Source organism: Lissotriton helveticus, chromosome 3_1 (assembly GCF_964261635.1).
Source record: "Lissotriton helveticus chromosome 3_1, aLisHel1.1, whole genome shotgun sequence".
Classification (NCBI taxonomy): Eukaryota; Metazoa; Chordata; class Amphibia; order Caudata; family Salamandridae; genus Lissotriton; species Lissotriton helveticus.
Window position 1 is genome coordinate 1,726,671,596 of NC_136061.1, and position 26,698 is coordinate 1,726,698,293.

The window sequence follows — 26,698 nt, forward strand, 5'->3', positions numbered from 1 at the left end:
GAGCTCTGACCACAGCTCCTAAACTTGTGACTCATGCCTGGGCATGCACCCAAAGGTCATTAAACAGTGGGAGACTAAGGGCCGGATTTAAATGTTGGCAGAAAGTGGTTGCAAAGGGCACAGGTCTCGGCTTCAGAGCTGTCCCAACGTCTGGTACAAAAGTTCAGTACTATGCCAGTTAGAGGAGAAGCAGTTCCAATAGCACCATATTCTCTATGAACTGTTTGACCCAGATTCTGAGTAGTAAGACCACCAAGAGCCCTTGTAGGAATTTCAGAGGCTTGTGGAGGCTAGAGGAATAGTTATCTTCTCTCAGCTGGAACTCCCAGACTCACATTGGCCCCTTCCTTCTGGAGCATCCTCATACCATTCCAACATTAACAAGCATTTGCAATGCAATGGGTCTCGCATTAGGAAAGTTTGAGCTATTGGTATTGTAAATGGCAAAGTTTTTATTTATGTTTTTTTTTTTAAATAGCTAAATTAATAGCTTTGTCATTTACAATGCCAATAGTTATAACTTTTGCAAATGTGATACCTATAGCATTTGTAATGCAATATGTTTTGTATTTACATGACTTAGATGGCATCCCAGAAGCGCAACGGAAGCATCTAAAAAAGGAAACATTTGAAAAATAAAGGAACAAGCTTCTTGGTAAAGCACAGAGAGTAAGCTTTATAAGTAGCATCAGTGGATGTAGTGGAATAGAAAAAGTGAAGATTGGTGAGAATTCCCCAAGTGAAGGCCCCACATGCAGTTACAGATTACATTGCTCGACTCCACCAAGTCCACGCAACGCCGCCGGCCTGCGACCAGGAAGTCAGGCAGGCCGGGCGGGACAACCGGAAACAGGAAGTAGGAGGGCGGGAGCCTACCCCGCCTCCCACGGAAGAGCCGCGATTGTTTGGAGCACCGGAGCAGGCAGGAGCCTACCCTGCGCCCCGGTGCCGAAGAAGGGAGGAAGAGTCCTGCCGGTGAGTGGGGCTTCGCCTTCTTGCTGGGCTGCGAGGGCGGGGGACATGTGTGTGTGCGCGCGCGCGCGTGCGGCGGCGGGCTGTGTCTGTGTGTGAGCGTGCGTGCGTGTGTGTATGTGTCTTGGAGTCTGTGTGTATGCGTGTGTGTGTGTGACTGGGGGGGGGTTGCCTGTCTGGGTGCCTGCGTGTCTGTGTAAGTGCGTGTGCGCGCGCGTGTGTGTCTGTGTGCATGCATGCGTGTTAGGCTGGGAGTATGGGAGAGAAGTGCGCGGCGCAGGACGGAACGTGCGCGTTCGCGCGCACGAATCCAGGAGAAAAAGTTCGTACACCCTCTTGTCCTCCTTCCCCCCAGACTGATCACTATACGTCTCCAGCTGGACACATGCATCCTTGCGGATGCATTACCAGCGAGACCCAAAAAGGCAGCTCAGATTATGGAGTTGCCTTTGTCTTGTTTGAAACTAAAGCCCGTATTCTGACCGAAGTCCTGAAGCCCTATACCTACACTTCAGAACCAATGATTAATATCAATGAGGCTCTTTTAGATCCCATTTTACATACATGGACCAAACAATCCTCAGCCCCTGCAGTTAACAGTGAATTGCAAGACAGTATAGACCAGCCTAGAGTGATCCATCATTTGAGTCAGAACAGCCCGCATCAGCAAGCCCGGTGATTCAGGCCTCTTCCTAATTGGACTTCACGCCTGGAAATATTCCTAGTGTACTAGCTGATAGGGACTCTAAAATGATTGAGGCCAGATTGGTTCCTAAGTGTCCCATCTTGGTAAGGAGCTTACGGGAACTGGGTTCCTAATCAGAAGCTGAAATGTGGGTTAAAGTTCCTAAACTTGCCTAATAAGAAGGATTGTCCAGTTAAAGACTCAGTGCTAACTGGACCTACTATAAGCAGTGTGCCATCAGTAGGGATGGGCATCAATGAGGGCTCAGTGGTACTCACCCTGGTCATTATGGAAGCCTGGGAAGGGGGCCCAGAGGCCCTACAGCACAGTCATTCAAATACAATGAGGGTTGTTAGTGAGATGGATATCGATGGGAAGAAGTTTCCTGCTGTACGGGATACTGACACAAAAGGTCTATAACTGAGAGGAAGAATCTCAAAATCTCAAATCCAAGGGTATTTTCCCTGGCACCAATGACCTGGTAGCCAGAGAGATGATATGGAGTACCTGCTTGCAAGGTTTGAGGTCGAAGTCAACTCGAAAGCGGCCATGTGTGAAGTAAGGATCCGAAAGAAGCAGGGTGCTCAATCCCTGCTTGCCAATAACCTAACTGAGCCCAGGTTAGTGCCAGGGTCAGTGAAATTAATGGCTTGAAAAAGTTATCTGTGCTGACAGGGGCGCAGGTTGCATGTCAGCATCACAAGGAGATTTGGGTCTCTCCTAGATGGGAGTGGCCAGGAGTGATTAGTGTAGTGTAGACCATGGTAGGCCGCTTGCCCTGTTTCAGACAGAAAGGAATATAAGATCCACCGCGTGGACCAGAAGTTGGAAACTCTGGCCCGGCAAGATCTGCAGGAGTTACTAACTGCTGGAGGACTACCCCAGGAGGAGTTCATCTACGATCAGGAAGGGTGCCAAAATCTATTGAGCTTATGTAAGGTGACCCAGGAGCAAACTACCACTGGAATGGTTGGCAAACACAGGGCATTATTCAAAAAGGTAAACTTACATTTTGGTGTAATTTCCCATTGTTTTGTAATTTACAAACTATGAGTGTAGTTTTACGTGTAATATCTTTACGCCTGCAGAAAACTCATCACCTAAAAAGATAGGACCGTCTCTGCAGTTGTAAAGATACTACACTTAAAATTACACGTTTGTGAAAAGCAAAAAAAAGTAAACTTACACCAAAAGTGTAAGTTTACCTTTGTGAATAAGGCCCACAGCTTGCTATTGGATTATAGGCTGCTGAATAATTCTGCACTGTATAAATTATGTGTTGTCTGGACTAGAAGAGGCGAGTGTGGTCTACTTGAATGTCTTATGCAGCTCATGGGAGGATCACTGAGGAACCTTAAGCAGGTGTTGGTGGGGGTGCAGGCTGTCAAATTTGGACATCAGGTAGGGATCTGCGTTTTGGTGGCAAAAGTTTAAGCTGTACTGGAGTGGGGGGGTTTCCACAACTGAGAATCAAGTAAGGGATTGCATAGGCCTAACCGGCTAAAAAAGGAACTTTATTGCCTACTATGGAACTATAATTGCTCCTTTGACAACCCTGACCTCCATGATGCAGCCTAGGAAAGTGATTTGGGCTAAGGAGCATAAGAAGGCAGTTGATGACCTGAATACTGCAATAGGTAATGCTGCAGTCTTGCAGGTTCCTTGCTACCGTCAACAAGGGAACTGGTGTAGTATTGCCCATCTCCACAAGAAGGATGGACGAATCTGGTTGTTTTTGTCAGTCGCAGATTACTACCTAGTGAACAGAACTGGGCTGTGACTGAAAAAAATGTGCATTGCCATAGTGTGAGCCCTCTGAAGGTACAGGCCTTACTTGTTCTGTAAATATATGGTCCCAACAAATCACAAGTGTGCTAATATGATTGCTTGCAATGAAGTGAGAGAACTCTCAGTTGCTCCATTGGTCAAGCTCTTTACGAAGATTGGACTTCACTATGGAGCACAAGGCAGGGTTGCAGCACCGGAATGTAGATGTACTTTCCCATTTGGTATTTCGAATCTGATGACTGGACTTCAATAGAGGGATAAATCCCAGGGCTTTCAGGCAGGAGGGTCTCTGTTGGGATGGTGACAGATTCCCTGCATAGCTCTGGAGATCCCCTTCCTTGGATCCGCCATAGAGAGCTGTAGCTTTTGTACCCTTGGTTCAGCATTCACGATGTCATACATGTGGACTATAGGTAATTTTGAGACATGGATTGAAATCCAGAGTAGGGCTCTGTGGTCAGAGGGGCACATCATGTGCACCATCATTTGGAGGAGCCTGACAACTCTCAACTCAGCAGGTTCTTGAGGACTGACAGTGGTAGCAGCAATACTGATCCTAGTAGCAGGACAGGACATTTTACCTGTCTCCTGCAAGGTAGAGTGGGCTAACGTCTTCATTGGCCTCCTACCCATCCACGTCAATGCCCATTTTTGTCGGCTATGTATATTGTATGTTTGTGTAAATTACTTGGGTCTGTAGAAGATGTTTTTAGCACATGTGGCTCTAGGTACATTGGGGTCCGTTTTGTGCTATTACAGTGTTGATGGATGGTTATAGAGTGCCCAGAAAGAAGTGAATTGGAAGACTGACAAGGTGTTTCAGGGATCCTTTGGAGCTGGTCATGCAGAGGAGTGTTAAGGAAAGAACTCGAGGGATGTTTGAAGATAGGGAGATTCCCTCTGCCATTTTATGGCCCATTTGGAAGAGCTATCACCAATAGCCTAACAGACAGTTAAGTGGGGCATCCTCCTTTGCCTTCGTGCTCTAGCTTTGGGTTGCTCCTAACAGACAGGAGACTCCCAGCTCCATCCTGCCTTCCTAAACACATTTGTGATAAATAGAATGGATGGGCCAATCTGCGTGGAAATAGCAAAAGAGATAAACTTTCCAGAACTAGTTATAGAGCTGAATACAAAGTGTACTGCCCGCAACTGGATTATAAAGTTGTGACAGGGAGATTCCTGTGAGCTCCACAGTTGGGATTAAAACTGCTAACTCCTCTTGCCAAGGTGAGGACCAGCAACCTGAGGAAAACGCTATTAGTCTGCCAGGAGGGGCCTCTTTCGCCGTGCTTTGAAGGAGAGAGCTGTTTAACTGCTCAGGAAGGGCAATGGAACACCTCTTGAATAAAGAAAAAGGGGTTCTGAAAGAACCTAGGTGAAATGAACCAGCAGGACAGCTGCAACTCAGGAAAAGACCTGCACTGCTGTGCTAATGATGAGGTCCATGGGCTTAATGGCACCCTCACAGCATAGCCAATTGCATCAACATCTGAGGCTGACGCTGTTTTGCAACTTATCAGGGAGAGGGTTCTTGCTGCATATTCTAGCTCCAATAAGGATTCTAAACTGGAGAGCTTTTGATCGCTGTCCATGGTTGGGTTGTGAAGAACCTACAAGTGTCGAAAGAACACTGCACCCATATGAAGTATACTCCACTATGATCCAGGGTGGAGATCCAGCTTATTTATCCAAGGTGTTTTGTTAGTGGGCTTGAGGAAGATGCAGGCATCAAGATCCCCAGGTTTGCAAGCACAGTGACTCAAAGGTTAGTCTGCTGGCCTCCTGCTCTGAGACTCATGGACATAAAGGGCTCCGCAACCAGCTCTTGGACCCAGCTGCAGTGAGTTCCTGACCCCTAAGTGGTACCCCTCAGATCCTGGACCCATTGTGTGGCTCAGCACTCTTGAAATCAAACTTTGGGCTCTTCTGCGAACAGGCCTTTGCCCATCGGAACCACAACACTCAGACTGAAGTTCAGTGCAAGCCACCTCTTTGCACAGCAAGCATTGCTTACCTGCGGAGGACCGCCACCGTGAGGCTCAAGCCTGCCCATTTTGTGACTCTTGACACAAAACTTGAGAAGGTAAAACTTCAGCGGGACTGTTAGAATTGGGGGAATCTGGTTGGCACAGGTAGGTACTTGTGACAAGCAGGGACACTCTCCTGCAGTCAGGACAAGGGGATTACCTTCCCAAAATAACCCCTGCTCACCCTCAAGGTAGCTTGGAGTGAGCAGTCAAAGCTTATTCCGGAGGCGTTGCAAGTTAAGCATTTGTGACCACATACAGTAACTCCACAACACCACAAATGGACACCACACTAGGACTATATCAAAAATAGTTATCTTTTATATAAGGCTTAGCAGAAGACCAAAATAACGACAAAAATGGCTCACAATACTGGTTGCAATAAAGAGTTCTGGTTAAATGCGTAGTATTTAAGTTCTATGCGACTCGTTCTCTTGGTTCGGCTCTTATGACAATGCAAATGAACACAAGGAGTCTAATGCACGCAGCGGCGCTTCAGTCCGATGCGTATTAGGATGGGGGTTCGAGGCGTACACAGTACCTTGGTGCGATGAGTCCGGCATGGACGAGGCGCTGTAAAAAGAAGGTGATGCAGAAGCGTTGCCGGCCACTCATGGTACGAGCTCCGGCTCGTTGCAGTCGTCGGTGCGAGGCGTAGAGCGGGGAGCCGCGTGGAGTGAGGCGGACGGTGCTGGATGCGAGACGTTCAGCTTACGATGCCGCGTACGAGCCGTACTGCGGGAGCTGCGGCGTTCAGTCTTGGCTGCGGTGCGAGGCGGATGTATGGAGCGTACTCCCCTTTCAGGTGCGGTCGGCAACCCTGAACTTCGGCGGCAGTGTGTGGGTCATACCAACCAGAATGACCCGATGAGGCAAAGCGTTTGTATGCGGCGGGGTCAGCCAGTCACGGTGCGATCTCCAGTTCGTTGGTCGCATTGATTGAGGCAGACAGGCGGGGTATGGTGCGTTGCTGGACACGATTTGGTTGTAAGAAGCGTACACAGCTCCCGGCGATGGTAAATACTGAAAACAGTGTTTCCAGCAGCGGATTGCGAGGCGGATGAAGTCCACTGGTCCTGGGACTTCGTTCAGGGGGCAAGCTCACTCACAGGCCCTTGGAGATCTTTAAGCACAAGGTAAAAGTAAAGTCTTTTGAAGTCTTTCTCCTCTCCTTCAGCAGCAAGAAAACCACTGCAGGCCAATCCCCCAGGTCAGGGACAGTATTCTTCCTTACAGCTTTCCCAGTTCCTTCTCCTCGGGCAGAGGTTTCTTCTTGTCAAAGCAGGATCAAATTTCTTGGGAGCAGGGTCCCAATACTTATACCTCTAAATCCTTTGTTCCTCTGGGGTAGAGGGGCCTTTGCCCAGCCAAAACCAGTTCTTGAGCACTTTGTGGACATGCCTCTGACTTTTCATTCAGGGAGCATGCTAGAGACATCAGACCCTCCACAGGAGGTGGAGCTAGCATTGTGGTGGAAAGGCACAGTGCTATTCAGAGTCCAGGTGGACTCCACCCACCCATCTTGTTGTAAATCTCTCTTTTCACCACCGGGCTGCCCCAGCCTGTTTCTTGGAATCCCCCAGCCCTGTCACTCACAGAAACCAGACAGCAGATACACATCCTAGCAGAGGCGGGCTGAAATGGTTAGGCAAGCAAATACCTACTTTTTAAAAGTGTTTTTTGCAAACACAGAATATTAAAATAAACTTTACTAAAAGATGTATTTTATTATTCTGAGTTCAGGCATACTAAACTCGAATTTCTACCGTGTTCCCTGAGTCTGTTAGGATCATAGAATGTAACAATTCCAACAGATCATTCTGGCCTATGAGAACAGGTAGCCTTGCAATAGTGAAAAACGAAAATGGCTGTAATTCACTATTAGGACATGCCACACACATCAGGGCTTGTCCTACCTTATACTTACAATGCACTATTGTGTTTTTATCCAGGAGCCTAAACCGATATTTCTATTTTATGCCCTTGTCGGTTATAATCAATAATATCCATACAACGGCATAGTAATCATATCCATATTCAGTCGTAGCACATGCTGTCACATTAAGCAAGGCTACTTCCCCGGCCTCCTAGAAAGCACAAGGAGTTCTCTAAACAAACCAAACCTCCAGAAACCTTGGAAATCCCCCTTGCTTTTGTTTTGATTTCATCCTAGATCTCCTGTAAAGCACTGTAAGAACGGCCAGTTCTTAGTGACATCTTTATTGACGTCTTATGTCCAACCTTAGGTCAAACCCGGCACCTTTCAGGTATAAATATACCAACGTTGCCTTAAGCAAACACGGTGGTGGTTTTGGAGCAGAGCAGCTTTCTACTTGCCCGAGAGCCCAGCTGATGCGAGAGCCCACGGACGCTGCCCCTTCTCTTTTGACGCACTGAGAGAGACGCTGTCTTTTCTCCTGCCGAGAAATCCAGCTCCGGTGTTTCCAGATACCTTCGCGGGTTACTGGGATATCGAGTCCTGAGAGAGAGATACAAGACCTCCTGCTTTCTATTACCCAGGTACGGAGCTGACTAAACCCTTGAAGAGAATTCTTGAGTCAGATTCTTGGCAAAACAAACTTAACCTAAACTGCTACTTACTTACTTCTTCCCACGTTTTAGGCTTAGGTCAGGTACACCGGGGTAGGCGTATTTAGAAGCACCAGTTGAGTACGTTAGTCAATGTATATATGTATGTATATATTTTATCTATTTTAAAGTATCATATGGCTAAGAAACCATAGCAATGCTTTTACAGTATTATTTTATAATCCTCCTTTTACTGTACGCACTTTACTTTACTATGAGTATTGGAATTGTGGCAATTCATTTCTCTTGTATGAGGAAGAAGACTGCTCAATAAATTACACCTTTTATTGAAAACGCCCGTCTTTCTTTTCTCTGCATTCTGGTGAAACTAGGGGGTCCATTACGATGTCGGGCGGATTTCCTTCGCCAGGCTGGCGGTGGCCACCGCCAGCCTGGCGGAGGAAATCCGCCCGACATCTATTGCCCAATTCCCCCCACCATATTAGGATGGCGGAGGGGACTGTGGTGCTGTGAAACACCACCCGCCTGTTTTCCGCCCCGGTCGCCTTGCGGCCGGGGCGGAAAATGATTAATATGGAGGCGGTGTCTGTTAGACACCGGCCGCCATATTACAATGGGCTTTTGCTGATGCTTTTCCGTGGCGGCAATGTCGCCACGGAAAGGCATGCGGAGACTCCCTGCGGGGGCCCCTTGCGGGCCCCCTAGGAGTCTGTGGCTTGGGGGGTGCACATGGGGGGTACCTATGGTACCCCCCCGCATTTCTAAGTGCAACATGGCAGGCACCACGCGGTGCCTATCATGTTGCGCTAGAAAAGCACAACTTGCACTTTTACAATTGCGGCGGGCGGAGATTTCTGCTCCGCCCGCCGCAATGGTAAATATACAGGATGCGCCCGCCTGTGTGGCGGGCGCATCCTAATGCCCTGATCGGAACCCCTGCCCTTATGGCGGGCGGTCCCGGGTCCCGGTATGATGGCGGGCGGACCAAGTCCGCCCGTCATCATAATGGCCCCCTAAGTACGCACATTCGACTGAGTGAAATAGCTGTCTATTGTTTTCACACGACTCTAGAGATACACTATTATTCTGAGGGAGCAAAGTTGTCATGTTTTATGGTTGTCAGAAGCTAATCCCTTCTTGTCTATCCAGGGAGGTTAAACTCCTCCTCGTTTATTCGAGAAAGTTTCTAGTGACCTCTGAGCTAGCTGGCAAACCTTAAGTCTAATATAGTCAGTAGAGACCTAGTTGACCTCAGTCCTACGTCTACACTGCTGAATATATTATTCCAATGCTCGGAGCCTATTGGGAATATAGGAACTACACTACATGGCGCCCAATGTTTGGTAAGGCGATAAATCTAATGCAAGACGGTAGAGTAACTCAGTCGTGCTTTTCACACAGACCCTTTTTCCTGTAAATACTCCAAAAGACGTCTGGAGTGGGTAAAAGGTTACAATCCGCCGGAACTTAGTAGGAAGAGATTTCTATGTATAGTTTTTGGTGGATCACTGACATATTATCGAAAGACACATTATCGAGATACTAAAATATCGACACAAATATATCGGAAGCATTAATATCGACATCCTATACTTAACTATACATATACCAAAATATCGGAAACATAATATCGATATACATAAACACCGATATCTAAATTATCGACTACATACATATCGAAGACCATAAATATCGATCACATTAAAATGTATACACAAGTACTAAAATATCGATTTCACTAATATCGCCAACAATAATATCGTAATTTAAAATATATCGATAATATTAAATATGTATATAAACATAATTGCTATCGCCAAAATTATAATTTTCTATAAAATAAACACCTCTCATTTATTTATACATTTTAAATAATTTTTTTATTTCAACAACATATAATAATTTTTATTTATATTTCCAAAATATTTAAAAATATTTATTTTATTTACTTGTAATCATAAATAAATTACATTAACCTTATCTAACAACATGAAAATCCTAACCGAAATTCAAATCTACTAACTAACCAATAAACACACAGAAATACTAAATTAACCAATAGCAAACTAATTGCTAATTACAATACTCTATATAAACAATTATCCATTAAACACAAACCACATGCTAAAAAAAACAAAAGGAGACACATCTATGGATGAATTGCACTACCACGACAAGAACATCAAAATTAGAAGAATTGATTCATGACTTTCAAGTAAGTAAATCAAATAATATAAATATATTTTACTACTAAAATGTAAATTAATTACTAAATATGCACTTTTCCATTTCTCAATTAACTACAGATTAGTATACTAAGATATACCACACAACTGATTTATAATTAAATAAAACGATAACATTTGTAAATATATTGTCTATATTTAAAACACATTTAAATCTTTTTAATAAAATACAAACCATATTATTAAAATCCTATACTTTTTTATTTCTCTTCTAACGCTGCAGATAACTATCCTAACAAATACAAGAATACAGAACTCAAACATAAAGATACAACTAAGAAAGTAAGTATAATGACTCACTAAATTAAAAGCTAAAATCCAAATAAATGAGGACATTTTGTAACTAATTATACATATCTCCTTTCTATGTTTTACAACCACTACAGACAATTCGACAGACAACAAACAGAGAAAAATACTCAGAGAACCAAAGATACACAAAGCTAAGTAAGTATATTCAACATCTTCATTAACTAGTAACATGTTTAAAATGAAACACTGGTTTACATTTCTAAAACATAGGAAAATTTGTATTTCAGAAACGACTACATAAGACTATACTACAAAAGAACAAACAACAACATTATACAATCAAAAAGAACACTTACAAAGTAAGTACCTCCAAATACAAAACTAAGAGTTAAAACGCCCAAAACAGCACATGTTCTAATTAATAACAGATGTCTACTTTTTTTCCCTCCTAAAACTACAGAAAACTCTACTGTCAAAAACAAGAAAATAAATTACCAATTCACAAAGATATTACAAAATAAGTGTGTATATATAATAACGAAAGTAACAGATAAAATGTTAAAAACCTAAAGACATGCTAACATTTCTAATAAATCTTTTTTTTTCCAGATACTACTACAGAATACTCTACTAAGAAATAACAGACAACTCTACTCCAACGTCCTATCTAAAAGTAACAAATTAAGTATATTCACAATTTTTTTTAATATCCTAAAGTTATTAGCAGCCAATTTTATAGAAAAATTGGCCCTGAAACTCTAAAAATCTACAAAAGCAAATCATTAAAATTACTCTTATTTTTACCTTACAGATCAGAGACAAACAGGAAAACACAGTCAACAACCGAAGAATAAAGCATATCAAAATATTTCACAGATTGGAACAAACTGTAAGTATATACTAAAGTATTGTTTAATTAATTAATTTTATACACAAACATTACCATTTACATAACTAATAAATATATCTCTTGTAGATTTACAAACAACAAAATGACTGAGGGAGCAGAATTTGTGACCAGCCAGAAAGGAAAGCTATTACTCTGCTACATGGGTTACACTTATACCCAGGAGAAACAATATGGGTTGAAAGTAAATTGGAAATGTTGCAAATATTATTCTAACAAGTGTTATGGAAGGGCAACAACTAGAGAAGCAACTGTACTTTATACAAGGGAACACAACCACCCACCAAACATAACAGAAATAGAAGTTAGAACAGCATTAGAAAACATAAAAGAAGCAAACACAGGTTCCCAAAAACCAACCAGTGTCATATTAAAAGAAGAAATTCCCAAAATTCCTAAAACAGCAACAACACAGATGCCAAATGTTCGTGCACTAAAAAGAACTATAGCACGAACAAAAAAAGTACTACTACTACCACAACACCTCCAAGAACATATAGTGATATAAGTTTAAATGCCAACCAAACCATAACTCTAAACAAACAACCATTTATCATTTACGACAATGAAAGCAACGATAAAAGACTTATAATTTTTGGAACAAATCTTAACTTAATAAAACTTCAGCAAACTCAATATTGGATGATGGACGGGACTTTTAACATTTGTCCCAAACCATTTTTCCAATTATACACCATACATGGCCTACATAATAACTGCAACATACCTCTTCTTTATGCACTACTACCAAATAAAACTAATTCCACATATATGGAATTATTAATATAATCAAACAAAAAACTAATGACTATTCCCCAGAAAAAATAATCCTAGATTTTGAACAAGCAATGCTTTCAAGCATATTGAAATTACACCCCCATACCTGCATTCAAGGCTGCTACTACCATTTAAACCAGTGTATATGGAGGCATCTACAAAAGACAACCTTAAGTATAGAATATGCAACAGACTCATCTTTTGCATATCAAATAAAAAAACTCATTGCACTAGCTTATGTCCCAGAAACAGACGTAGCAGAACACTACAACATTCTAATAGATAGCCCCTTTTATAAACAAAATGAAGCAAAACTGAGTCCATTTTTGGACTACTTTGAAGACACCTGGGTAGGCAGACTCCATAGATCTGGCCACAGAAGAAATCCTAAATTCCTAATACCCTGGTGGAACGTTTACAAAAGCACCTTAAACGGAGAATCTAAAACAAATAACGCAGTGGAAGGTTGGCACAATGCCTTTATAAAATCAACTGGCAGAACTAAACCAAGTTTAGAAACATTCATTAAATGCCTTCAAAAAGAACAAAGCTACCAGGAGTTTAGAATGGAACAATCCATTACTGAACTACTCCCTAAAACATCTAAACAAACCAAACAAATGCACAAATACCTAGAACAACAAGTAAAGTTATACCCTAGTACTAAAGGAATTGAATACCTAAACTTAATTGCCAAAACACTACTCTAAATAAATAATACCACCAAACAAGTACATAAAAATGGAACCTAAGCAATTAAAACAACATCAAAATCTTTATTTTCAAAACTCTTAAATGTATGCAATATATTTCATATTTTTTGACATAAATATGCACACATTACTTACAATGCATTACTATAACACAGAACCAAATTTATAAATACATTACCCACCCACAAAAAATAAAAAAATAAAATAACTCACCAAGCATGTCGACAATCCAGGAAATCCTTCTCCCCCAAAATAATCCAGGTAGTGTAAAATGTTCCCAAAAAAAAAAGCAAAATTGCAAATGTACCAAAAATCGATAATCCATCCAACAAAGATCCTTTGGAAAACCATAAAAATCCCGAAAATTGTTCAAAAATAAAATAAACGCTCCAGGAAAACCGAAAAGTTTGAAGAAGTGTTAGAAATGCAGTAGTTAATAAAACTAAGAAACACTTCCTTAAAAAAAAACGCTCCTTCCGAAATGGCAAACACCTAGAACAGAAACATATAAAACATACATTCCCACCCACATAAAACTACACATAAACAACTACTAACATTAGTATTAACATTATATTCCTAATACTTATACTTTAAACATCTATATAGTAACTCTCCAAACAAGCCTAAAAAACGGTAAAACGACGTGTACCTACCACACGTAAATAAACAATAATAAATCCTGTAATACCACTCACTTAAATCTAACAACAATAAATATCACCACACTAGTCTCAAAAATAACATTAAATACACATAAAACATATAAAACAAACCTTACCTTAAGCGACGTTAAGTTTCTCCCAACCGCGAGCTGCTCTCCATCCAAATGACACAAAACGACCTAACCCGGTTACAAAATAAAAGACCCAAAAGCAACAAAATAGTCCATAATGACAAATATATTAATTAATCTGTGTAAAATGACCTTCAATATTTGCAAAATTAGTACAATATTTAACACAATGTTTTTTTTCTCCTTATATTAAATAATTGTGAAATATGTAGTAAAACTGTAAAAATAAATATAACAAAATGTTTAATATTAATTTTAAAAATTTGAAAAATTTAATGTAATGTTACAAAATTTTGTTATGACAATTTTCAAAATGTATATAAAGAAACCTATGTTAAAAATAAAATGTATCGAAATACATTGTTTAAATAATTAATATTAATATATAAAATATTAATATTAATACAATATTTGCATTTACTAAGAACATATGTAACACTATAAAAATGTGATATGACATTAAACAATACTATGTTTTATTTTTCTCACGTAAAATATTATTTTACATTTATATAATGTTTTTGTTTCAAAAATATAAATATTTCACAAATGTCAATAATATATGTTGAAAATAATTTACTCAGCAAATGATACAATACCTAATAAATTTATATTGTTTGAAAAAATTTATTAAGTGTGTGTTTTACTATTAATATCATAAAAATGTTTTTTTCCCATACACAAAATATAATATATATTAATTTATTATACATAAATCAACAACTCTTCCCAAATTAATCCACATATATATCAATTAGTTACTGGACACTAAATAAATATAATTTACTATTCCCACTCCAGTCTACATTAAATTGAAGTAGGTGCTGGACACTAATTAAATATAATTTACTATTCCCACTCCAGTCTACATTAAATTGAAGTAGGTGGTGGACACTAATTAAATATAATTTACTATTCCCACTCCAGTCTACATTAAATTGAAGTATGTGCTGGACCCTAATTAAATATAATTTACTATTCCCACTCAAAACTGACCCAGAACCCTAAAAATACCCCTTTACCCAAAAACTGACCCTGAACCCTAAAAAGACCCCTATACCCAAAAACTGAAAACTGACCCTGAACCCTAAAAATAGCCCTTTACCCAAAAACTGAAAACTGACCCTGAACCCTAAAAATATCCCTTTACCCAAAAACTGAAAACTGACCCTGAACCCTAAAAATAGCCCTTTACCCAAAAACTGAAAACTGACCCTGAACACAAAAAATACCCCTTTACCCAAAAACTGAAAACTGACCCTGAACCCTAAAAATACCCCTTTACCCAAAAACAGAAAACTGACCCTGAACACAAAAAACACCCCTTTACCCAAAAATTGAAAACTGACCCTAAACCCTAAAAATAACCCTTTAGCCAAAAACTGAAAACTGACCCTGAACCCTAAAAATACCCCTTTACCCAAAAACTGAAAACTGACCCTGAACACTAAAAATACCCCTTTATCCATAAACTGAAAACTGACCCTGAACCCAAAAACTGAAAACTGACCCTGAACACTAAAAATACCCCTTTATCCAAAAACTGAAAACTGACCCTGAACCCAAAAAATACCCCTTTACCCAAAAACTGAAAACTGACCCTGAACCCTAAAAATACCCCTCTACCAAAAAACTGAAAATTTACCCTGAACACTAAAAATACCCCTTTATCCAAAAACTGAAAACTGACCCTGAACCCTAAAAATACCCCTTTACCCAAAAACAGAAAACTGACCCTGAACCCTAAAAATACCCCTTTACCCAAAAACAGAAAACTGACCCTGAACACAAAAACATACCCCTTTACCCAAAAACTGAAAACTGACCCTGAACCCTAAAAATACTCCTTTACCCAAAAACAGAAAACTGACCCTGAACAAAAAAAATACCCCTTTACCCAAAAACTGAAAACTGACCCTGAACCCTAAAAATACCCCTTTACCCAAAAACTGAAAACTGACCCTGAACACTAAAAATACCCCTTTATCCAAAAACTGAAAACTGACCCTGAACCCAAAAAATACCCCTTTACCCACAAACTGAAAACTGACCCTGAACCCTAAAAATAGCCCTTTACCCAAAAACTGAAAACTGACCCTGAACCCTAAAAATACCCCTTTACCCACAAACTGAAAACTGACCCTGAACCCTAAAAATATCCCTTTACCCAAAAACTGAAAACTGACCCTGAACCCTAAAAATAGCCCTTTACCCAAAAACTGAAAACTGACCCTGAACACAAAAAATACCCCTTTACCCAAAAACTGAAAACTGACCCTGAACCCTAAAAATACCCCTTTACCCAAAAACAGAAAACTGACCCTGAACACAAAAAATACCCCTTTACCCAAAAACTGAAAACTGACCCTAAACCCTAAAAATAACCCTTTAGCCAAAAACTGAAAACTGACCCTGAACCCTAAAAATACCCCTTTACCCAAAAACTGAAAACTGACCCTGAACACTAAAAATACCCCTTTATCCATAAACTGAAAACTGACCCTGAACCCAAAAACTGAAAACTGACCCTGAACACTAAAAATACCCCTTTATCCAAAAACTGAAAACTGACCCTGAACCCAAAAAATACCCCTTTACCCAAAAACTGAAAACTGACCCTGAACCCTAAAAATACCCCTCTACCAAAAAACTGAAAATTTACCCTGAACACTAAAAATACCCCTTTATCCAAAAACTGAAAACTGACCCTGAACCCTAAAAATACCCCTTTACCCAAAAACAGAAAACTGACCCTGAACCCTAAAAATACCCCTTTACCCAAAAACAGAAAACTGACCCTGAACACAAAAACATACCCCTTTACCCAAAAACTGAAAACTGACACTGAACCCTAAAAATACTCCTTTACCCAAAAACAGAAAACTGACCCTGAACAAAAAAAATACCCCTTTACCCAAAAACTGAAAACTGACCCTGAACCCTAAAAATACCCCTTTACCCAAAAACTGAAAACTGACCCTGAACACTAAAAATACCCCTTTATCCAAAAACTGAAAACTGACCCTGAACCCAAAAAATACCCCTTTACCCACAAACTGAAAACTGACCCTGAACCCTAAAAATAGCCCTTTACCCAAAAACTGAAAACTGACCCTGAACCCTAAAAATACCCATTTACCCAAAAACTGAAAACTGACCCTGAACACTAAAAATACCCCTTTACCCAAAAACTGAAAACTGACCCTGAACCCCAAAAATACCCCTTAAAAAAACAAAACCATATAATTTACTATTCCCACTCCAGTCTACATTAAATAGAAGTAGGTGCTGGACACTAATTACATATCATTTACTATTCCCACTCCAGTGTACATAAAATTGAAATAGGTGCTGGACATAAATATAGGAAATGTTTAATTGTTATATATGAAAAACTTCTAATATTATAACAGTTTTAAATTAAAACTAAAAGACTATAAAACAAAAAGATTTTTTAAAAATATTATATAAAATATATATATATATTTTATCATTTTTATACAAATCTAAATATTAAATGTAGAAAATTAAAATTTACAAATCAAATATCAAAATGCAAAATTTAAAAATTGAAAATTAAAATGTAACAATATTTATAATTATTAATACATATATTTGTAAAATTGTTATATTTATTTTCTAAAAATATATGTATACATTTTTTTTAGATTTTTTAATGTGTTATATATTGTATTATATTTCTAATGATTATATATTTATTAATAAATATATAATATATATTTTGGAAATAGTATGAATACATATATTTTTCAAAATCTTTACATATTTTATTTAAATTTCTAAATTCTATTTTGGATTTTTTATTTGTATTTTATAAAATGTATACATTTTTTAAATTAATTATTTATATATTTAAATTATATAATAAAAATTTCGCAATTTTTTTTTTAATACATATAATTTTCCTAAATTGTTAAATTTTTAATTTAAATATCGAATTTCGAAATTCGAAAATTTTTCCAAATTTGTAAAAATTTTTATTGAAATTTCGAATTTCTAAAATCGAAAATTTTTAACATTTTTACAAATGTTTTTTGAAATTTTATAATCATTATATTAATATTTAAAAAAATATATCATATTTTAGAAATATTATTTTATTTAAACATATATTTTTAAAACACTCCCCACCCTTATCCCCTATAAACCCAATAACCCGCTCCTAAAAATATATATGTATTTATAGTTGTTATAAGATAAAAAATATTGCGTAATTTTTTTAAATACATATATGTTTCCAAATTTGTTAAATTTATTTTTAAATTTCGAATTTCGAAATTTGAAAATTTTTCCACATTTGTAAAAAAAATTATTTAAATTTCGAATTTCTAAATTCGAAAATTTTTAACATTTTTAAAAATGTTTTTTTAATTTTATAATCATTATATTAATATTTAAAAAAATATATCATATTTTAAAAATATTATTTTATTTAAACATATATTTTTAAAACACTCCCCACCCTTATCCCCTATAAACCCAATAACCCGCTCCTAAAAATATATATGTATTTATAATTGTTATAAGATAAAAATAATTTAAAATATATTTTTTTCAATAACATTAACTGATTTCAATAAAATATTAACTTAATATGCATATTTTTTACTATTATATACTATTATACGATATTTTTTTTATTCGATATTTTGTCTTCCGATATAATTACTTTCGATATTATGATAAACATACTATTTACGATATTTTTGTATACAATATTTTTTAGTTCGATATTTTTGACCTACGATATTTAATGTTCGATATTATGTCAGTTCGATATAATAATTTCGATATTATGTCAGATTACCGTTTTTGGTTTAGTCAACGTTGAAGGATACAGTGTTCCAAAATATTGTGCACCTAATCTTTGTTTCCTTGAAACTTGATCTACAACAAAAACCTTTCTGTCAGTAAGATGTCAGAAAGTGAAGACGAAAGGGAGGCAGCTAGAATAGCAGCTCAACTCCTAGCGGATGACACAAGTCTCCGAGACAATGACCCGAATGTTATACTCATTCCGGTCAACATAAGAAAAACTATAACTCTTAAACTTATACAAAATGGACTAACACCAAGAGGTGGAATAGTCGTATTCGTAATTGAGGCCCATGAATATCGGCAGACAGAGGTATTCTATTCATGGATAAACTTTCCAGCAGCAAACGCTGTCACACACGACTTCCACTATTACAAAATAAAGGAACCTCCGGATGAATACACTCCTTTCGAGGAGGTTGAAATCCCATTAAAATACCAAGAGCACCCGCTCTGGTTTAAAGGCGCCCTAAAACATAATAATCACATCACCAGGCTCGGTCCACTAGGTAGACCAGGAGCAACGTGGCCGGTTCTAGCCAGCTACACACCACATCCTGACATTGATAAAATGTCCAGCAAAGAACTCTTAGTTAAAATAAAAGAATTAACAAAGTCATATAGAGAGTTAGTTCAATTGGCAAAGGAGGATATAAATTACCTCCAGAAATTGAAAGAAACAGATATAGCAGAACAACCATTTGAACTTGCCAGAAACATAGAAAAATCCTATGAAGAACTAGGAAGAGATAGTTTGGGTGGGAAACCAGTTAAACCCCAACTAACTGAAAATCCTGAAAAAATATTTATCAAAAATAATCTAAACACTCCAAAAAAGAGCTGGGATGGAAATAAACAATCCACTCCCAAAGAAAAAAGATTGCAGTCCAGAGGAAGGTCTCCTCGGCGGAGAGAAAGATCTCCGGACCAAGGACACAAGTCTCCCCAGAGGGAGCCCTCTGAGAAAAGATACAACCTTAGAAATAGGGATAATCTAAAGAAACCTGATAGATATCAAGAAATTGATACACGTCCCTCTCGATCTTTTCAGACTTCCTCGCAGAAATCGGAAAGAAGAGGACGGTCAGAACACAGGGAAGAGCACGTCAAGTCCAAAGACAAGGAACCTGCTCATCAAAGTAAAAAATTACAATTTCCAAAAAAGAAGGTAGCCAGTATTAAAATAATCAAACATGCCGAGGATACTGAGGACACAGCTGAAAAACGGAGAGTGGGCCCAGACAATGCTAGACAGCGCAGCAGAAGTGACCATAGCTCACAAGATCCTGATGAATCATCTGGAGACAGTGGACACGAATTAATACATTCAGGTGGAAAATGCAGATACCAAACCTCATAAAATATATGAAATAACATTACGTATAGAGGGAGATAAGACGAGGAAGGTAAGGGGTCTATTTTGGGATAACCTTTCCAAAGGCTATGACATCCTTTTAGCTGAGAAAGACTGGCCACCAGAGTTTGTCAGGGAGTGCCCACATGGCGAAGAAATGATTATGCCTGCCTTCTCAAATCATATTCCAATTCATAAAAAATATACATATGCAAGAAAATGGGCAGTAGCCCAAGCTCCTGCATTATATAAAAATCATGTAGGATGGGATGAGGACTCTCCTCCTCACAAAATCCAGTTAAAATGTCAACCAACTGCACAGAGGCAGTACCCAATTAAGCAAGAAGCTAAAAAACAAGTCTGGGAGATCTTAGATCAAATTGAATACCAAGGGGTGATTGAAACATGCACCTCACAAATGAACAATCCTTTGTTTCCTGTCTCCAAGCCAGACGATTCATATCGTCTAGTTTTGGACTACAGACACCTTAACTCATGTTGCAAGACATTTGCAGTACAAAACTCGCACAGTGCAGCACTAATGAATAACATTGTGCGCAAAAAATACAAAACATTAGATATCTCTAATGGAGTCTTTTGCCAAAACATTGCACCTGAAAGCAGGTATTTGACCACTTTCTCAATAATGGGGTCGCAGAAAAATTCTGTCGACTCCCACAGGGATTCAAGAATAGCCCAGGATTATTCTCAGCAAGGGTAACAGAGTTACTACAAATATATGATGATGAAGCATTATCATATGTAGATGACATCTATCTGACAGATGATGACTTGGATACTCACTTGAAAAGAGTGAACACCATAATACTTGGGTTCGCAGCAGAGGGTTACAAATTCAACTTTAAAAAGTCACGAATTGCCCATCTAACTGTCCTATTTTTAGGTTATGAATTATCAAGTGAAGGAAAAAGCCTAGCGGACAATTTCATTTTAAACCAATCAATTGGACTCAAAAACACACAGAAATTTTGAGATCATTGCAAACAGACATGTTAGCTAAAACAAAATTGCAAACTCGCGAAAACACACGCAACCTTGTAATCCGAGTCATCCCAGGAAGATGCGGATTCACGTACCTAACCTCTAATGAGGGAGAAACTGTACCAATAGCTTACAAATCACATTTCACATCAGATTTCAGTCTTGCGGAAAATATTGTAAATGCGGTTCAAACAGCTGTAGCAAAAGAAAGAACCCAAGCCCAAGGCAGACAAATTACTGTTTTAACAGCAGAATCGGCTTTTGAGGCATTAACAAGCCCACGCAATTTAACTACCGTGGCACTAGATCCAAAATGGATACAATGGGAAAATTCTCTTGCTACAGAAAAAGTGAAATACTATTTTGACCCGAACATGAAAAAATTGAAAGATCTAACATATGAAAAAAAATATCCTCTGCCAATCGAAATTCTGCCCCTACAACAGTACGCCTGTGTAATATATGCAGACGGATATGCACAACCCTCAGTTTGGGGAAAGCAAGCTTACAATGCTACGTGCGAGGTTGTTAAATGCCGGTGGCACGGAGGTAAATTGAGACCACTGGTAACAATGTCTCAATCTGTAAAAGACAATTCAGGTCAACAAACTGAATTAATAGCTTTAAAAATGGCGCTCGATATTGCCGATCGCGAATTCCCGACACTAAAAGTGTGCGATTCGCATTCTTGTGTCAAGTCTTACAATAATGACTTGCAGAACTGGGTTCAAAACGGTTACAAAGATGACACAGGTGCCACAATCAAGCAAAAAACGCTTTGGGAACAAGTAGTTCGTTTACAGAAAGAACTACAAAAGACTCACGTGATACATACACTGAGTCATCAGCGTGATGGCGTTCACGTTGCAGGGAATTCATTGGCTGACACAGCCACAGCGGAAGCAACTAATCCGGCTTCCGTAGCCATAAAAAAGCGTTCAGATAAATACATAGACGGGGAAACCATGCTGGCGGTGAAAACGTCTTCAAAAGGCGACTCTGCAGCACTACCCGTGAACTATCCACTCAATTATACATACATATAGATGCAAACTCCGTTCCTTTTGCTCGAATCCCTGGAGTGGGGGATAGAGTAATTCCAAACACGAACAGGAGAATCTTCTTGATTCAAGAAGCACACATGGGTGAGGGTCTAAGACACCAGACGATCAAGGAATCTCTGAAAGAATTACAATCAGAATACTGGTGGCCGGGAATGAGCCTGCAACAACACAAATTTGCAATGAGCTGTCCAAACTGCAACAGAGGTCGCAGTGGCGAACCGGCCGGAGTAGTGCCAGGACCCCTATTAGAAAGCATAAGGCAATCTATACGCATTATCAAACAGGAAAAATGTGTCCCAATGTATATTATTTAAGACTAAGGGGTCGATTCCGATCCGGTAAAATAATCCGGCGTACGAATCGTATTCGTAGCAGATTCCGTACGAATGGGAAACTACCGTCCGACCAGCGAATTCCGATCCGTTTCCATTGATTTCCGTACGATTTGCTACGACCCGTACGAATGACATTCGTTTACCCGTACGAATAAGCCCCGTGCACACCACCGTACGATTCGTCATCAGTCCGTACAAACTCACTATTCCGATTCGGAACGAAATGCCTGAGCGAGATACGTACGGGCCAAAGTATTCACGCTTCTACATTGATTCGTACGGGACATTCGCCTCACTGCACGCTCCACCAATACATACTACACGCACACCCCTCGGCCAAGCCTACGCGAACACCCCCACCCGCCAACAGCTCGTACTACTCACTCGCACGCACAAGTACGACACGCACACCCCCCCAACAAGCCTACGCGAACACCCCCACCCGCCAACGGTCCGTACTACTCACTCGCACGCACAAGTACGACACGCACACCCCCCCCAACAAGCCTACGCGAACACCCCCACCCGCCAACGGCCCGTACCGCTCACTCGCACGCACAAGTACGACACGCACACCCCTCGGCCAAGCCTACGCGAACACCCCCACCCGCCAACGGTCCGTACTACTCACTCGCACGCACAAGTACGACACGCACACCCCCCAACAAGCCTACGCGAACACCCCCACCCGCCAACGGCCCGTACCGCTCACTCGCACGCACAAGTACGACACGCACACCCCTCGGCCAAGCCTACGCGAACACCCCCACCCGCCAACGGTCCGTACTACTCACTCGCACGCACAAGTACGACACGCACACCCCCCCAACAAGCCTACGCGAACACCCCCACCCGCCAACGGTCCGTACTACTCACTCGCACGCACAAGTACGACACGCACACCCCCCCAACAAGCCTACGCGAACACCCCCACCCGCCAACGGTCCGTACTACTCACTCGCACGCACAAGTACGACACGCACACCCCACCAACAAGCCTACGCGAACACCCCCACCCGCCAACGGCCCGTACCGCTCACTCGCACGCACAAGTACGACACGCACACCCCTCGGCCAAGCCTACGCGAACACCCCCACCCGCCAACGGTCCGTACTACTCACTCGCACGCACAAGTACGACACGCACACCCCCCCAACAAGCCTACGCGAACACCCCCACCCGCCAACGGCCCGTACCGCTCACTCGCACGCACAAGTATGACACGCACACCCCTCGGCCAAGCCTACGCGAACACCCCCACCCGCCAACGGTCCGTACTACTCACTCGCACGCACAAGTACGACACGCACACCCCCCCAGCAAGCCTATGCGAAACCCCCCCCCGCCAACGGTCCGTACTACTCACTCGCACGCACAAGTACGACACGCACACCCCCCCAACAAGCCTACGCGAACACCCCCACCCGCCAACGGTCCGTACTACTCACTCGCACGCACAAGTACGACACGCACACCCCCCAACAAGCCTACGCGAACACCCCCACCCGCCAACGGCCCGTACCGCTCACTCGCACGCACAAGTACGACACGCACAGCCCTCGGCCAAGCATACGCGAACACCCCCACCCGCCAACGGTCCGTACTACTCACTCGCACGCACAAGTACGACACGCACACCCCCCCAACAAGCCTACGCGAACACCCCCACCCGCCAACGGTCCGTACTACTCACTCGCACGCACAAGTACGACACGCACACACCCCCAACAAGCCTACGCGAACACCCCCACCCGCCAACGGTCCGTACTACTCACTCGCACGCACAAGTACGACACGCACACCCCCCCAACAAGCCTACGCGAACACCCCCACCCGCCAACGGCCCGTACCGCTCACTCGCACGCACAAGTACGACACGCACACCCCTCGGCCAAGCCTACGCGAACACCCCCACCCGCCAACGGTCCGTACTACTCACTCGCACGCACAAGTACGACACGCACACCCTCCCAACAAGCCTACGCGAACACCCCCACCCGCCAACGGCCCGTACCGCTCACTCGCACGCACAAGTACGACACGCACACCCCTCGGCCAAGCCTACGCGAACATCCCCACCCGCCAACGGTCCGTACTACTCACTCGCACGCACAAGTACGACACGCACACCCCCCCAACAAGCCTACGCAAACACCCCCACCCGCCAACGGCCCATATTACTCAAACGCACGCACAAGTACCGCAAGCACACATAACGCCAACACCAAAACGACCACAAGGACCTTGCTAACGAGTCGCACTACCACACTGAACATGTCTCCTGTGTACACACCTTTGACAATCAATGTCCTGGTCACAGCCAAGCAGCCAAACAGAGGACAACACCAACACCCACCCCATATAACACCCACCCCAACAATTCAAATTAAGCCACACCCACCATTTGACCAATAAAAGGGACCACACATACAACCCATCATCCTTTGCAACGTACCCATTCTTGCGAGGAAACAGAGAGCACACCAACAATTGCAGCCACATACCTTCACACATGCACCCTATCACATCTACACCAACACCACCTCCTTCACAATCACAAACACACACCCTCATCCATACACACCATCACACCCTCAAACACATACACCTCACACCATGACCACACCCAAGAATCCAAAATTCACTAACCCGGAGATGGAGATACTTACTGATGAAGTCATCAGAGTCGAGCCGCAGCTGTTTGGCACATTGGTCAGACAGACCAGCCTGGCAGAAAGAACACGCCTGTGGGAGAGGATTGTAGACCGGGTCAATGCTGTTGCACCCATCAGACGCACCAGGGATGATTGCCAGTCCAGGTGGTACGATCTGCGGAGGATGGTGAAGAAAAAGATGGCACAGGATTACGCCAATGCACACCACACTGGAGGCGGTGGTCCCCGCAGACCTCCTGTATACCAGCCCTGGGAGGAGAAGGTCATGGTCCTACTGCCAGCGGTGGGAGTACATGGAATAGAAGGAGCCATTGAGTCTGGTGAGTGTACAAAAAACACAAGTTACATGGGTAGACTAACAACAGTGCCCAGCAGCATGGGGTGGGTGGCCATGACTCCAAGCAGTACACAACCAAATGGTGGTAGTTGCAAGGGGGAGGCACATAGGGTGCAATGTGTAGGGTAAGAGGCTGCTCTCATGCCATATGTCCCAGGGACACACACAAGCATAATGACCAATGCACAGGGATAGGTAAAGATCACACAAGATACTAGACCACAGCTTCTAAATATTTACTAATTGCTGACACACCTTACAGAGATGCATCATTTTGTGACAAAGTAAGGCAGTGTAGCAAGAGAGCAAGCACAATCTACCTGTCTCCATCCCTGTCTCGCCCTCTGTCTCTGTCTCCCTCTGTCGCCCTCTCCCTCTGTCGCCCTCTCCCTCTGTCGCACTCTCCCTCTGTCGCCCTCTCCCTCTGTCGCCCTCTCCCTCTGTCGCCCTCTCCCTCTGTCGCCCTCTCCCTCTGTCTCCCTCTCCCTCTGTCGCCCTCTCCCTCTGTCGCCCTCTCCCTCTGTCTCCCTCTGTGTCTGTCTCCCTCTCCCTCTGTCGCCCTCTCCCTCTGTCGCCCTCTCCCTCTGTCGCCCTCTCCCTCTGTCGCCCTCTCCCTCTTTCTCCCTCTGTCTCCCTCTCCCTCTGTCGCCCTCTCCCTCTGTCGCCCTCTCCCTCTGTCTCCCTCTGTGTCTGTCTCCCTCTCCCTCTGTCGCCCTCTCCCTCTGTCGCCCTCTCCCTCTGTCTCCCTCTCCCTCTGTCGCCCTCTCCCTCTGTCGCCCTCTCCCTCTGTCTCCCTGTGTGTCTGTCTCCCTCTCCCTCTGTCGCCCTCTCCCTCTGTCGCCCTCAGTCGCCCTCTCCCTCTGTCTCCCTCTGTCTCCCTCTCCCTCTGTCGCCCTCTCCCTCTGTCTCCCTCTGTCTCCCCCTCCCTCTGTCGCACTCTCCCTCTGTCTCCCTCTGTCTCCCTCTCCCTCTGTCAGTGTTTGTCCCTCGGTCACCTCAACGCACATCCCTGGGGCACACACACAGTTGCACACAAGCACTGCACAGGCCTCACAAACTCCATAGAGCTGAATGTTAAGGGATGTCTCACAAGTACCAGCAAACATCTGCTATGTGCCTGTAAGACACCCACCATTTGCTGTCAACACTGTACTGTGTCAGGACACACATCTCAGAAAGCTCTATAGTACACAATGGGCACAGGTGTAGGCAGCACAAGTCCCTCCTGTGCTCATTGCTAACACAAACATCAGGACAAGGTCACACATCCTGTGCACCAACACAAATCCAACATAATGGCAGCATGCCACATGAGGGGACAGCCAAATCATGAACAATGGACGCTTGCAATTCTCAAACAAAGTAATAGCATGGCCTG